This window comes from Equus asinus, chromosome 10 (genome assembly GCF_041296235.1).
Source record: "Equus asinus isolate D_3611 breed Donkey chromosome 10, EquAss-T2T_v2, whole genome shotgun sequence".
Lineage (NCBI taxonomy): Eukaryota > Metazoa > Chordata > Mammalia > Perissodactyla > Equidae > Equus > Equus asinus.
In genome coordinates this window covers 102,968,549-102,984,832 of record NC_091799.1, presented here as the reverse complement: position 1 = coordinate 102,984,832, position 16,284 = coordinate 102,968,549, and the positions used below count along the sequence as shown (strand labels likewise).

The 16,284-nt window shown below is 39.7% G+C and overlaps 2 long non-coding RNA genes across 3 annotated transcripts in view; one reads left to right on the top strand and one right to left on the bottom strand.

The window, feature by feature from the left end:
* LOC139046448 (uncharacterized) overlaps positions 1-382 on the bottom strand; it is a 62,525-nt gene extending 62,143 nt beyond the window's left edge. The window contains exon 1 of the long non-coding RNA XR_011506543.1: positions 252-382. This is a non-coding gene — a long non-coding RNA (uncharacterized lncRNA). The remainder of the gene's footprint in view (positions 1-251) is intronic.
* LOC123289141 (uncharacterized) lies at positions 257-16,007 on the top strand. 2 transcript variants are annotated; one of them, XR_011506542.1, is made up of 4 exons: positions 257-461; positions 1,161-1,262; positions 9,347-9,462; positions 14,531-16,007. It is a non-coding gene; the product is annotated as an uncharacterized lncRNA (long non-coding RNA). The 2 variants fall into 2 exon arrangements; XR_006532914.2 differs by having other exon boundaries at positions 289-461; positions 12,779-16,007.
* Positions 16,008-16,284: the final 277 nt, after the last annotated feature.

Below are 16,284 nucleotides of genomic sequence, written 5' to 3'. Positions count from 1 at the left end.
CTAGCTCAGTAGGTTTCATACCCATTTTAAGGAAAGGGCACAGATGCTCAGAGTAGTCGAATAATTTAGGCCATATTACACAGCCAAAGTGGGGAGTCGGGATTACAGTTCTGAGTGTGCATCGCCCCATCCCGGCCTCTCTTGCCCTCCAAGAAGCCCAGCCCCCACTGCCCATCCCACTGAGCAGCTGGAGCCCATCCTCAAGGACAGCCCGGCTTTTGCATAATCTTCTTGCCTGTCATGTATATTACCTCTCTTTAAATTGCGTCAGATTAACAGCCTTTGAGCCTCTCCAGGACCTCCAGGATTCCGAATAGATCCCTCCTTCCAGCAGCTCCGCTCTGTTCGGGCAGTTCCAACATCCTTGGAGCTGAGTGTCAACATCTTTCTCCTACTGTGCAATCAAAATTCTCTGCACATCTTGTGAAGTCTGTGGAGATGGGAAACAAGTGGATAAAACCGTACGTGAATTTAGTTGATTCTTTTCCTAAAGCAGTAGGGGGATTTTCTCACCTATTCTGATTTACACCTCATTTTAATCCTGCTTTGCCTGTTTAAATTTTAGACATCAAGCAGCTAACACTACCTGCTTTCTTTTTTGGACCGAGAGTTCCTCAGAGCCTCTCCCTCCCCAAGGAGTCAGATTTCATCTTCTGTGCTGCCTCCTTCTGAAGCTGGAGGGTGGCTGGGCCTGCTTTTCTTCCGTGCAGATGCTGAACTCTGCCCAGCTGTAGCATGTTTGAAAGCTCCATTCTTCCTTTCTGGATGTAATAAGGACCTTCAATTGAAACAGAATATCTAATTACATTGGAAGGGGAAATATTGACATTCATTTATAAAATATCTTCCTGGTAGCTTCGTATGCACACATTCTGTTTAACGAACTAGAGAGCTCCCAGATTCACTCCCATCCTCACAGAAATTGCAGAGGTGTTACAGGTACAAAATAGGCAGGCAGCATTTATGCAGCATTTTTGTTCGAGTTCACTAACCTACTGGGGTTATGTAAGACTACAAGTCTTTGAAGGCTCACGCTGGCTACTGCAGAGTAGTGAATGCCTGCTGGAAGGTTCATTCAAGAGCCAGCAGGGGCCAGATCAGACCTTCACAAAGTAATTGCAAGGCACTAAAGATATTTATAGTTTCTTTTTTTCCCCAAGTTTTAGGATGGAAGCTGAGGCATCTGAACTTCAGGAAAAGAAGAGCCAAAGCAGAGCAAAATTGAGAGAGACTGGAAGATTCCTGATGATCATCAGAGCAAGGTAACAGCTGAGCAGTGAACGGTGGGGTGTCTTAATTCTCCCCACTTGAGTTTGTGATAAGTCAGGAGCTGTTGGTATCTCCCTTCATTTAACCCTCAGCCCTCCCGATGGAGGACGGCTCATTCAACGCTATGTAGTAACCCTCACGGAAAACCCTGCCTACTTGCTGAATCAGTTGATATCCTTGAAGCCCTGAAGGGACCTCTGTTGGATGGTCATATTCCTGCTTTTAAATAGGAAGAATAGGACATTACTTAGGGGAATATTATTTCTTATTTTTCTTCATGAGATAAGAGAAAAGAGAGGAAAACTGAGGGTTGTGGAGTAGAAGAAATATGTAACTAAAACAGTAATTGCATTATTCCAGGCTGGCTTACTCTGCAGTTATATTTATTACTGCAAGAAATTTTTTTCCACAAGTTTCAGAGCCTGTATTTGTAGGATCAAAGACAAGGATTTTTTTTACTACTATTATAATCATGAAAGTGTTGAGAATGCCCTTGAACTTGTTATAGATGTAAAAGTACAAACGTACATTCTGATTCTGGGTGAAATTAATGTGCCTGAGCACTCATGGACTCTTGAAAACACATTCAAACTTTCATATCCTTTTAAAAAGGAACTTGTTTTTAATAGTGAGAAAGCACCACTGGGCAATCCAACCAAGAACACGGCCCTGGTGGGACATCCAGAGCTTTGGACATGACCTCAGGGGAGAGGTAGCTCCTCACGGGATCTATTTTAAGAATCCAGCAGAAAAAGAGAGCTGTAAAAACATCTGTACACGTCACGTGGATGGTTAGCTTTGAGAAGATGATGTCATCAAGGCTGGGCTTTGTTAAATGGGCAGGCTGCAGTCCACTTGTGACCCATAGCTCATGTAAAACTGACCAATGGGTTAGGGCCAGCCTTGACCAAGGGCAACCATTTCTTTCTACTCAGTGGAAGGGCAACCCAAAATGGCAAATCTAAAGGAAATCAATGGAAAGAGAGCGTTTTTTTTTTTAGTTGAAATATTTATTGAGATAATTGTGCATGCAGAGCACTTGCAAGTAACAATACAGAGAGATCCTGCATACCCTTCACCCAGTTTCACACAATGGTAACCCTTTGGAAAACTACAGTGCCATATCACAATCAGGATATTGACATCAGTATAATCCACCAATCACTGAGATTTCCCCAGTTTTACTTGTTAGTCTGTGTGTGTGTGTTTAGTTCTGTACAGTTTTATCACACGTGTATCCCCACCACTATCTAGATAGAATAGTTTTGTATCTCTCTTCTTTCCTTTGAAAGCCACACCCACCTGCTTGCCTACCCTCTCTACCCTCCCAGGACCTAGCCCCTAGCAACCACTAATAAGTGCTGCATTTCAAAATTGTTATTTCAAAAATATTATGTAAATAGAATCACAAAGTATGTAACCTTTTTGATTGACTATTTTCACTCAATATATTCCCTGATGGCTCATCCAAGTTGTTGTGTGTATCGACAGTTTGTTCCCTTCTACTGCTGAGTGACAGTCCACAGTTTGCTTAACGTTCATCTATTGAAGGACATCTCGGCTGTTTCCAGTTTGGGGCTGTTATGAAAAAAGCTCTGACGAACATTTGTGTATAGTTTTTGGTGTCACGTTTTCGTTTCTTTGGACTAAATGCTCCCAGGTACAATCACTAGGTTGTATTGCATTTACATGTTTTGTTTTATAAGAAGATGCAAAACTGCTTTCCAGAGTGCCTGCACCATTTTACACCTCACCAGCAACGCATGAGTGATCCAGTTTCTCCTCGTCTGTGTCAGCAGTTGATGTTGTCTCTACTTTTTATTTTAGCCACTCTAATAGGTGCACAGTGATAGCTCATGGTGGTTTTAATTTGCATTTCTCTGATGGCTACTGAGGTTGAGCATCTTTCCAGGCACTTACTTGCCGTTCATATATCCCGATTGGCAGAATGTCTGTTAGTGTCTTACTCATTTTCTATTTGGATTGTTTGTTTTATTGCTGTTGAGTTTAAAAGTTCTTTATATATTCTAGATATTAGTCTTTTGTTGGTTGCAAGTATTTTCTCTGAGTCTGTAGTCTCTCTTTTGATCCTCTTCCTATGGCCTTTCTCAGACAATAAGTTTTTAATTTTGATGAAGTGTAATTTAGCAATTTTTCTTTTTATAGATTATGTTTTGGCAGAAAGTCTATAAACTGTTTGCCTTAATTCCAAAGTTTTATAGTTTTAGGGTTTACATTTAAGCCCAAGATTCGTTTTGAGTTAATTTGTATAAGGTGAGAGGTTTAATTGAGGTTCCAGTTTTCATCCATGGATGTCCAATTTCTCCAGCACCATTTGTTGAAAGGTCCATCCCTCTTCCCCCTCCACTGAATTATTTTCACACATTTGTCAAGTCAGTTAACTATGCTTGTGTGTGTCTATTTCTGGGTTCTGTATTCTGTTCCATTAATCTATGAAAAGAGAATTTTTAAAATTGCTTTAAGACTTAGTTTAAGAAATCTACTCAGTTTTGTTTTTTGTTTTGGGTCTTTGAATAAGCATACTCTAAATTTTTAGTTTCTTGTATATACTAATTGCTACATGAGTTTGGAAAGTAAAGACACACACACATGCCTCTCTATATATACACACATACATGTAAACACATATATTCAGGGGCTCTATATATACATATAAACATACAGTGTGTGTGTATATATATTACAAAAGGACAAAACTCTGCAGTATCTTACTTAAATAGTGTAAAAACTCATCACACCTTAAGTTATTAATTGAAGGTTTATAATTTGCCATAGTCAGAAATAAATTTTCCTACGTTATTCTTAGAGTAGCAAAATCTAAGCTAGATATAATTTATTCTGCCTGTACTCAACATCAATGTTATAAATTTGCTCTGTTACTATTTCTTTCTTATTTTTTACTGTCCTAATATTAATGGTTAGCAGTTGAGGCATAAGTTTTCTTAACTATATAATTATACACATATGAAACTTAAGCTGAGTATCTATTAATCATATTTTACATAAGAGAAATGGAATTTCTCTTTCTTTTAGCAAAATCAAGTTGAATAATACAACCTGATAGCAAACTGACAATGAGCAGTGAGATATAAGATTCATGTTTTGCGCTGAAAATCATAGGAATATTTATGATCATAAGATACAGGGGGATAGGTATACATACACCTACAGATGTACACATTTATTTAAGGAAAAAAGATTGTTGGTGCATCATATCAATATTTTTGAAGCCTGCAAAGAACTTGGGAACAACATTGCCCACTGAGAGGTGAATTAGTGAAATCCATACTTAGAGTGTAGAGATTATGTCACTGCACAGTTCCCTTAAATGACAGGACATCTTTCACGTCAAAACAGAATCCTTAGTAAACTTTTAACTAAATGTAAAAGACAAATATAACCAACTCAACGTCATTAACAAATCCGAAGAAGGGGTTATTCGCGTGGGATTCCAAAGAGAGAGGGAAGCCTTGAAGCTTACGAGCATGTCCCTGGCATTTCCAATGGGGAGAACAACCTGAAGAGCAAAACCAATTATAGGTGTATCTTGAGAGAGACAGAGAGAGATTGATGCATCAAATTTTTATTGGTTGATGACACTGGACATTAATGTCATCCAAATAGTATTCATTTCTTCATGTTCTAATATCACACTCATAAAATACCTTCCAATTTCTACTGATTTCCTGTATAGCATTTCCATCAGGGAGAACATGCACCCACTTGCTAACAGAAAAGTGGCAATTTATTGGCTATTTTGGTGCCAATTTTAGTTAATGACCTGGCCTTCTGGTCTACACATCAGTCCTGTCTGAATGCTGTAGGGTTGTTGGTTCCCTCCAACCCTAAGTTCACTCATGAAAATTGATTTCAGCACCTGCAAATCTGAGGATCGGACCCTGGACAGTGACCACCCTCCAAGGCTGGATACCCTGGAAGGTCTGCTCTGACTTCAGCCCATCTCTGTCCCCTAGTTATCATCACCTCTTGTACCTTTTAGTCACTGCCCCAAGGTGTATCCTGAGAAGTGGAGAAGAAAATGAAAGACTGTAGAAAGTCAGAGCCCTAACCCTCCTGCAGCCACCAAAGCATGTTTAGAATTACGCACTCATATGTTTGACTTCTATCTCCTGTTGACCAATCAACTTCATCTTGTCCATTTATCTGTTCTCCTGCAAAACAAATTTTCACAAGAAAAGTTGGAAGACTTTTCTAGACTTCTTGGCCCATTTCATTTTGCATTGGTACCATTGTTCAAAGTGAACTGAATCTGCTGCCTAGAACATTTTGCATTGAATACAACCAAGTCACTATATCTTTCACAGGTTCCTAACTATCCTACCTTCATCTATAAGTACTTTCTTGCTAAAACTTTATTTTTACTGGATAGAGTTTTTATTTTTTGTTTATTTATTTTTTGTGTGAGGAAGACTGGCCCTGAGCTAACATCTGTGCCAATCTTCCTCTATTTTGTGTGGGATGCCACCACAGCCTGGCTTGATGAGTGGTGCTATGTTTGCACTTGGGATCTAAACCTGCGAACTCCAGGCCACCAAAGCAGAGCATGAGAAGTCAACCACTGTGCCACTGGGCCAGCCCGTGAATATGGTTTTTTAAAGTTTTCCTTTCTCCTTCTTGCAAGAAAGCATAGCAATCCTTTTCTGGCCTAAGTCTTTTGTTTTACTGAAGTCCATAACATTGCTATTCAAAGTGGGGTCCACAGATTGTTGGCACCCATGAAGCACTAGTTATCCACCCACAAGATAAGTACGGAAAGTGAGGGTAAGCATTTGGAAAGTTTTCTAGAAACTTAACATTACTGTGGCAGCCATGGGCATGGTTTTGTATTTTACAAAATCTTCACTCCATGATCAGTAGGACATGAAACTTTTGGTCTTTGCCTACAGATAGTTAAGAAGTGTGATTCTATGAAATTATCTTTAAATTAACTATTATAAGATTTTCTCAAGCAGGTTTGTATTTCCTTTGTGGTAATGTCTAAAAATACAAATTAAATGTTATTTTAATCTTCATAAAATTTTTATCCAGTAAAATCCCCTTTGATTTGAACTATCTATCAATGTGTAGATGTTTGGATCAAAAAAATGATTAAGATAACAGAGGCTTGCAATGAAAGGTCCTCTTTGTCCCCATCATAGTTAAACATTTCTATTCAATGCGTTCATTTCTTTTCATCGATGCTGCTGAGTAACCACGTCTGAATAAGGACTTTGCACTAACTTCTGGACATTGGTTTTCCACTGAGAACCTAAGTACAGATGGAGTAAGGGAGGGGAATGTATCTAGAATCTAACACTAGGTGGTTTCCTAGAAACTACTTTTTATAAATCATCTTTATTATTTTGCTCATTTTCAAGTTAGTACTAAAAATTCTGTAGAAAGCTATGTTTGGGGGAGTTGTAAGAGATTAATAAAATGTCGTTCACCAGATAGTATTTTTCACTGTACAAAGAAAATCCATTAATGAGAATACCCTGAACTCCTAGTGTACCAAAGATTCGCACAAGCTGCTATGAGAGAGTCAAAAGAAATAGATGAGATTATCTTCCCCTGGAGAAACAAATACATGTACCAAAAAAGCCAGATAGAAATGAAAAGGCCAACACAAAGATGAGGAAGAGCAAGCATGGCACGTAGTGTGTGCGTGGATGGTGAAAGAGTTCGAAGGAAGGGAAAGGTGATCCTGAATCGAGGTTAATTTAACAAGTCTGCTTATCCGGTCGGAATGTTCAGCCTGGCTTTAAAAGCACCTGCAAGATGTGAATTGGCAGAGGGAGAGCAGTTGACAGCCGTCCAAAATGGATGTTGGAAGTGGGAGATCAGCCAAGGCTGGGGTTTGGGGATTCGAAGGACGTCTAATGGAATAGGAGACCAGTTTGATTAGAACTAAAAGTGGATCAAGGGAAGTCATAAAGGAGAGATTGGCTGGTTGTCAGATGTGTTTAATGATAACCTGGATGTCGGAACTGGAGAATTTTAGCTTTGAGCCAAAAAGCAATAGGAAAGCCTTTCAGCAGGAGAGCAGTGTGATAAAGGCAGTAAGAACTACACACTTTGTGCATGCTTCTCTCTCAAATCTTCAGATGTGGGTAATGGCTACTGTACATGTAAATTCTAATGCTTTTGAGCGTGAGTCAAGAGTCATCATCAAAGAATGATTTCCGAATTTACATTACCCTAAGGCAGACTGTGAGAATGATCACCAGAACTCTTGGGAGGTGTTTTTGTTCTCTGGCAAAAGTAGTCAACAACATAATTATCATTGCCACACTGTGTAATTTAGAATTAAGAGAATGTATGGTTGATACAATTACCAAAAAAAGGAGAAATGGAAAGGAAAGGACAGAGAAGATAGCTTGGAAGTGAAAAGATACTACTATATTGCTAAACATGTCTAATGGAGATCCCACCCACAGTACTGAACCTGAGTGGCTTGCCAAAGAATATAAACACAGGCTACTGGAAACTGTCCAGAATTCCACTGCTCAAGTAAGACATTGTCCAGCACATGCATTATGTCATCTGTTTTTTTTTTTTAATAAGAAATGATAGAATAAAGCCCTTGCATCACTCTAGAAAAGACATCTCAACAACCTCTGTGATATTTTATTGCGTATATTGGTATCATTTATTTCAAGTATGAAATTTTTCATCCTGTTGGCTTTTACTTCTGTACAAATTTCACCATGAATATGAGACAGGAATTCATTCAACCTTATAGGAACTAGGAAATAAGTTAACATGACGAAAATGTGCAACTTTTAAAGTAGATGTTCTTAGACTCAGACATAAGTATTAAGGCATTTATTCTTGGCTCTCAGCAGTATACTAAAATGTTGTCTGTGTACAGCCCATCCTCCAAAATTTGAACAAATTTCCCAATACCCAGGGGAAAATATCGACTGTAGCTATGACTACATTACATGATAGATGTAGAAATGATTCTCCAGAATAAGAAGTGATCCATGCCATATATACTGAAGCAAAGAGCATTCTTAGGACCAAGATTCTTTGCCCAGGAGTGACCAGTTCTTTGAAAGGTCATACGTGGGAATTTGAGGAAGAGTGGGAAATGGAGGTGGAATTACTGGCTGCTGCTGAACGACAGAGGCCAAGGTCCATCCACGGTGCCAGCCACCAAAACAAGAGGGGAGAGCTGTGGATAGAGGGTGGGGCAGTCACCATCATATTTGAAGGATTAAGAACCACTGTTCCAATTGTTGATCCATTACAATGTTGCCTTAAAGAAGTATTTGAGCCACCCAAGATTAATTATTGCTTCTTAAACTATTTCATCATAATAAGCATGTGCCTGCGTTTTATTGCATCCTAGACTGTGTCTGCCTTTAGAGTCAGAAGCTTATGTCCCTTGTACAAACCTTCACGCCCTGCAGAACCAGCTGAACCTGGCCACAAAGTTGCCCACTTTAGAGTACTGCTCTGTAAATTCAACCTTTCTGCAGAAACTCTGTTCCCTGTGCAACTGAAAAACATTTTTAAAATCTCAAAGCATCTGTTGGGTGTTTTCTCTAAAAAAGAAAAAAGAGCAAATTTTCACACTTCCTCCTCAAATTCCTCCTCCTATCACACAATTTTATGTAGAAAGCTACGTAATCCTTGTTTTTGCCTTATATGTTCTCTGAGCTGAGGCAATTTTTAACACACTACTTTCGTGCTTATAGATCATATTAACTATGCAGTTTGGGAGAAATTTATAATAAAAGAAGTGACAATGGTTAAATCTATTTATTTCTGTTTTAATATTTTCCATATTGGTGGCAAAGATACCTAGGCTTCAGTTAGTGAAAATACTTTAAATAAGGTAAAATCACTGAAAAATGGACAAGTAGAAGGACAACACTATAGGAGGTCTTGCAATTTCACTATCAAGCTTTAAATATATTTTTACTCTACCAAGACATATCTTCTCACTCGATGGAGGCTCAAATAAATGATCAATTGATTAGTTAATTGAGGACCTAGCTTATCGTCTAGGGCTATGGTGCTCACTCTGTCTTTCTCTTCTCTTTCCAAGCTCTTCTGACCTTGGCATCTATGGATGTTTCATCCTTGACATTTTCTAAGGCACTTGAAGGTCTTCCACATAAAATAAAGAGAAAACAGTAATGCATGTCTTTTACCTCAATAGAGGTAAGTAATTTGCTTGGTTTTATTTTATAATGCAAACATGTCACTCTCACTTTATCTCTAAATGTTGAAAAGGCATTGTACTAAGGAAGAAATCAAGGCTAAGAGTCAAATCCAATAGCATTTCCTGAAAAGGATTCCTGGAAAAGCTTCCAAGAGCAAAAGAAAAAATAAAGGTATGAGAATAGGCATCATTTGATAGATGTGACACATCAGTCATTGGGAATAAAGTAAACCTGAGAAAACTTCAGCCTATCATGTCAAAGACAAGTGTAAAGTCAGTGTCTAATAAATAACCACGTTCTTTTCAGCAACAAATGAATTCTACTGAAAATGAAGATATGAACAAATATCACATTCATTAGTGTAAGCTCTCTCATACATCTTCCAGTTCAACATTCTTGCTCCTTCTTTGCAACTTATAATTAAACTAAATTCTTCCTGTGAACTTGAACTCATAGTTTGGCTTGAGGGGGAAAAAATGTATTAAATTACTTTACAACACATAGCTTCTGTGGTCAGCCTCTATCTTATCAAATTATTATGCACCCTAGGCTTAAAAGAATGCAAGTCTAAACAAATTTAATAAACTCTCTATTTTCAATTATACTTGGCAAAATGCGGTGGCAATATTAGAGACTTCACCTGAGCTGGAGTTGAGAAAGGGGTTAAGCATGTGTTTTCAAAGATCTAAGAAAGATATGAAAATTAGAAGATAGACCTTGAGAAAAAAGAATAATAATGTAGGGGATGCTAAGACATTTTCATGAAAAGTAGGAATCCAAGAACCTGAAACCAATTGTGGTAGGCAGAATAATAGTTTCTCAGAGATGTCCATGTGGAGCTGGCCCAGTGGCATAGTGGTTAAGTTCACATGCTTCACTTTGGCGACCTGGAGTTCTCCTGTTCAGATCCTGGGCACGGACCTATGCACTGTCGTCAAACCATGCTGTGGCAGCGTACCACATAGAAGAACTAGAAGGACTTACAACTAAGATATACAACTATGCACTGGGAGTTCAGGGAGAAAAAAAAAAGAGGAAGATTGGCAATAGCTCAATAGATGTTAGCTCAGAGTTAATCTTCCTCACCAAAATGCATACCTTAAAAAAAAACAAAAGATGTCCATGTCCTAACACCCAGCACCCATGACTATGTTATCTTACATGACAGAAGGGACTTTGCAGATATGATTAAGTTAAGCATATTGAAATGGGAACTTTATCCTCAATTATCCTCAATGCAATCCCAAGGTCTTTATAGTAGGGAGGCAGGATTGTCAAAGTGGCTTTAAAGATGGAGGAAGAGCCCATGAACCGATGAATGCAGGTTGCTTTTGGAAGCTAGAATAGGCAAGGGAATGGATTCTCCCCTAGAGCCTGCAGAAGGAGTGCAGCCTGCCAACACAGTGGTTTTACCCAATGAGACCCATGTCAGACTTCTGACCCCCCAGAACCCTGAGATAATACATTTGTGTTGTTTTAAGCTACTGAGGCTGTGGTAATTTGTGACAGCAGCCATAGGAAACTAATACGTCAATCAAAATTAAAACATGCAAAAGTCTGAAAAACAAATTACTGCTTGACTATCTTTGTTGAAGCAATATGCTTCTCATTGAATAGCCAAAGAAAAGAACTTTTTGAGGAATTTCCATATGGAATTACTTCTTGATCACAAGTCCGAGGCTTCATGTTAGATGGAGAAGAGAATAATTGATGGAGCATCTTTTAACAGGGGCAAGGAAGCCCCCATGTTGCTCCCAATGGAGCACTCACAGGGCCACACACAACATCAATATCAGCCTGGTAGTCTACACATGAATAAGACAGTAGTGAGCTCCAGGCCTTGGAGAAGCAGATATGTGTTAATCTTGTGTGCTCAGCATTCTTCTTCTGTTGATAGCACCCTGCTATTTCCTGAGACCCACTCAGGCTCCTCTTACTGTTCATGTGACCCAGACCTGAGACAACCAGAGTCCTGAATTGGCCCTGGTCACCATGCTTGGTGTAGGGTGTAGCCAGCAGACCATCCAAGCCAATGAGACTTAATCGTCATACTTTCATTTGTGCCATCAGGAAAGAGACCTTTTCTCTGTTGTTGGGCAGCTGATAAGATAGAGCAATGGACTGAATGTTTGTGTCTCCCCAGAATTCACATGTTGAAACCCTAAGCCCAATATAATGGCATTTAGCAGTGGGGCCTTTGGGAGGTCATTAGGTCATGAAGGTGGAGTCCTCGTGAGTGGAATTAATGTCCTTACAAAAGAGGCTCTAGAGAGATCCCTAGCCTTTTCCACCACGTGAGGTCATAGGAGAAGTCTGCAACCTGGAAGAGGGCCCTCACTCTAACGTGCTGGCACCCAGATCTCAGTCTTCCAGCCTCCAGAACTGTGAGAAAGAAATTTCTGTTGTTTATAAGCCACGCAGTCTATGGTACTTTGTTATGGCAGCCGGAACTGACTAAGACAGATAGATTGTCATCCTGGAGCTGAGAGCAGCCATTCTGAGACCATTAGGGAAGAGCCTGAGTTCTTCTGAAAATGAAGTGAATGCCAAAGAAAGCAGAGCTGAAAAGAAGGAGAGTAAGACTGAGATGATCTCCGTGACGTCCTCTGAGTCTGGGGTCCTGTCGTGGAGACCCTTATACTCCAGCTAAGTGGACCGAGACATCTCCTCTTCAGGTTTTACGTGCAACTCAGAATCCTCTATGGGAAGGAAATGATATGTATTTTCTCTTTTCCAATTATCAAACACAAACACACATACCATTCCTGCCAGAATGGGCATTCATACGTACGAATGGGGCATTCAAAAGAATGAGATAAAATAGAAGTGCCCAAAAGAGCACAGGTCGGCAATAGCTCTCTAAGCAAATTCATGATGAGAAGGCTCTGGTACTTAAGAGGATGAAAGTGAGCCGAGCTATGAGTCCAAAAGAAATCCAGACCTATCATCAACCTCAAAGGGAGGCTGAGGAACAGCGGCTAGTAGCCACGGCAACCACAGCTTCTGGTGTATATACCTCTTACCTCTCCAAAAAGTGTTTTCTGTTTATTTTCCAATTCACAGAAAGGCTCTCCTGGGTTGCAGATAGGACAGGGTATCTTTATCCTCATCTTACAGATGAGGAAGCTGAGATTTGGGGCTGTTACATGCCCACGTTCCAGATCTGAATCTGTTTCAGCTTTAGCCTTCACAACTGGATCCTCATTCCTGACCCCAAACATTTTCCAAACCCAAACTTCTATTCTAGACCTGTGACAGGTCTTTGCACCACAAATTTTACCATTGGATGACTTGCTTTTTTGCCTATAATGTAGGTGTGCACTGGGTTCCTCCAGAAATATTTGAACGCTGAAGCGGCTCTGCATAGGAGATCTCTTTGCAACTAACATTTCGATTGATGCAGTTCAGAATCAAACAAAATGTCTTCTGCTCAGTGTTTCCTTCACTCAGTAAGTGCTGAATTGCACGTCAGCAGAAGAGGCGGCCTGTTTCAAAACCGGAAGGAAGACTGTTCAGTTTGCTTTATTCCTCTCTCTCCATGGCACCTGGACTGGACCATAAGCAGGACCCACCAAAATCGTGCACTGTTATTATCCACCTTGACTCTTGAGTGGATTCCACCTAGCTCTCCCGCCTGCTTCCTGGCTGGGATTACTGGGTTAGATGGAGGAGTTAAATGCACAGACTCCTTGCCGCCCCAAATACTGAGAACGTGGACTGTGGAGGTTTTGCAAGAAGTAAGGAAAGATCTGTTTAGGAAGCCTTCAGGAAAAAAGGCAAATGAGTTGCACAAACTTCTGTAGCACAGATGACCCTCTTTGCACAGGAATGCCATCTGTCCCCCGTGCTGGGAACATTGTCCTCTTGATGGGTGAACTAAAGACTGCTCCTTCCAGACAGAGGCCCTGCCAGTTAAGTATGAAGGTAAAGAAAACTTCCTAACATGGAGAATAAAATGCACAGAAGCTGATTAAAGTCTTCGATTCTTTTCCTGGCAGGAGTTAGAATAATTTATGCATTTTTCCATCTAAAGTTTCCTGTCTGATTACATTGAGGAGAACAAAGTCATTAAAGGCAATTACCATGTTAATAGACAAGAGACTGAAACTGAAAATGCTGAGGGATGAGTGAGTCCATCTTCCTGTCACACACAGTAGTTTTTGCTTCTGCCTCTAGGTTTCCAAAGGAATATGAATTAGTAATCAGCATGTTTCATATTCATAATGCAATCAAAATGAATATTTGATTGAATGCCTCATTTAATAAACCAAGAAAATATTCATAACAGTTGTGATAATTAGGGTATGCATTTTCATATTTTTATTGAGGTATAATTACATATACTAAAATCCGCAGATCTTAAGTGCACTCTGTGATATTTTTAAAAATATATGTACCCATAGAACCAACATCCAGCGGGACATAGAGTATTGCCTTCATCCTGGAAAGTCCCTTCATGTCTCTTAATACTATGTTTCTCTCCCCAAGCACTGAACAGCTACCATCGTGAGTTACATTCCCACAAAATAGTTCTTGAACTTCATAAAAATGGGAACATACAGTATATATCCATGTCTGGCATCCTTCCCTCAACATGATATTTTTGACATTCATCCACAGCTGTACATCAATTGCTCATTTCTTTCTACTACTAATATTGCATAGTTGGAATATACTACATTGTTTATTCATTCTCCTGTTGATAGACATTTGAATTGTTTAAAATTCTGGCTATTATGAATAAACCTAGAGTAAACACTATTTTACAAATATTTGTGTGGGAATATGTTTTCATTTCTGCTGCAAAAATACCTTGGAGTGAAATTGCTGGATCACAAGGTAGGTGTACACTCAATTTTTATCAGAAGCTATCAAACAATTTTCCACACTGGTTGTACTATTTTACACTCCTACCAGCAAGCATCAGATAAATCCTGTCACTCTGCATCTTCTCCAGCACTTGTTATTGGGAGTCATTTAAATTTAAAGCCCTTTAGGGGCCGTATCGTGGTATCTCATTCTGGTTTTAGTTTGCATTTCCCTGATAACTAACACTGTAACCACAGGCTCTCTAGGACCAGTTCAAACTGACCCCATCTTCTCAACAGAAGGCTAAAGCTGTTTTTCAGGGGCAAGTCAAAAAAATGCAAGTCGTGCAGCCAGAGCATGTGAAAGGAGAAAATCTTGACTTGAAATGACACCCAGAACCAAAGATGTCCCCCCCTGCCATGGAACCAAAGGACTGGGACTCGACTGGAACTTGAAAGTTGGACTGTCATCAGAAGTGAGGGGTACATTGTCTAGGAAGACCTGGTGTTAACGCCCCTTCCACACCTTACCATGAATGTTGAAAGCCTTCCAGTGGAACCCTGTCCCACCAGCATTCCCGTGTACCAGCCTGTTCCCCTAACCTCATCAATTTTGCCCCAAACCCTGGATCAGGGAGACAGATGTGAGACCCTTGCCTCCTGTCTCTTCACTGGTCAATCTTGCAATAAAGCCTTCTCTTTTCTCAAAAGCCAGTGGCATAACTATCGGTTTTTTATGTGCATCAGGCAGAGAACCCCCTTCTGGTGCAGTGACATCTTTTCATGTCTCTTATTGGCCATTCTTGTATCCTCATTTGTGAAGTATGTCTCCAAGATTTTGGCAATCTTTACTTGGATTGCTTGTCTTTTGATATATAAAAGTTCTTTCTATAATTTGGATTTGAGTCTTTGTCGTATATATTGGTTGTGAATATTTCTCCTAGAAGGTGACTTGCCTTTTTATTTTTCCACAAAGTCTTCTGAAGAGTAGAAACTTTTAATTTTGATGAAGTACAGTTTACCTTTTTTTCTCTTTTTCTGTTATGGTTAGTGCTTTTGCAATCTAAGAAATATTTGACTACACATGTCACAAAGATATTCTCCTTTTTTTTTTGTGGAAGCTTTATAATTCTACCTTTTAAATTTTGCCTGGAATCTATCAGTGCTGTAACCACAGGACCAGGAACAGAATTTACCACCCCAAAGCATGCCTCTTTGCCACAACACCTATATTAAGCTGATGATGAGTAAAAAACAACAGAAACAGGAAAACCTCTGAAAACCTAGTAGAAGTTACCCTTTTGTAAGGGAAATTTACATTTACAGGAGAAACCTCCATTTGTAACATCTCCCACTCTGTGCCAGGAAGAGGAGGATGACTCTGAATCTCTAGAAACTCTTATCAGTGGAGAAGGCAATGACTTAAATCTGCATGACAACTTTATCCTTGTTTACTGTACTTTTCCCAATAATTTCTCATAACTGACCCCATCTTAACAGGATATTAAAGCTATTTTTCAGGGGCTAGGAGCCAGCCAGAAGCATGCGCAGACGAGAAAATTTTGACCTGTCAATCAAGACTCATCCTGCCAGTGCTTCCGCATACCAGACGGCCCTCCATAATCCCTTAGACTTTACCCCATACCTTGGACTTTGGACGGGCAAGACAGATTTGAGAGCTGGCTTCCTCTCTCCTTGTGAATCAACCTCAAAATAAAGCCTTTATTCCCTCAAAGCCTCAAAATAAAGCCTTTTTTCCCTCAAAAGCTGGTATGCCATGGCGTTGGCTTCTGTGCACATTGGGTGGCAAGCCCTTGCTCGGTAACAGTATCTGTCAATTTTCACGTTAGGTGTAGATCAAGGTTCAGTTTTTTGCATACAGATATCCAGTTGTTCTGGAATCACTTGTTAAAAAGAATTTCCTTTCCCCTTTGAATTACCTTGTCACATTTGTCAAAATTAATTTTGCTGCATATATGCAGACCTATTTATGGGTTCTATTCAGTTTCATA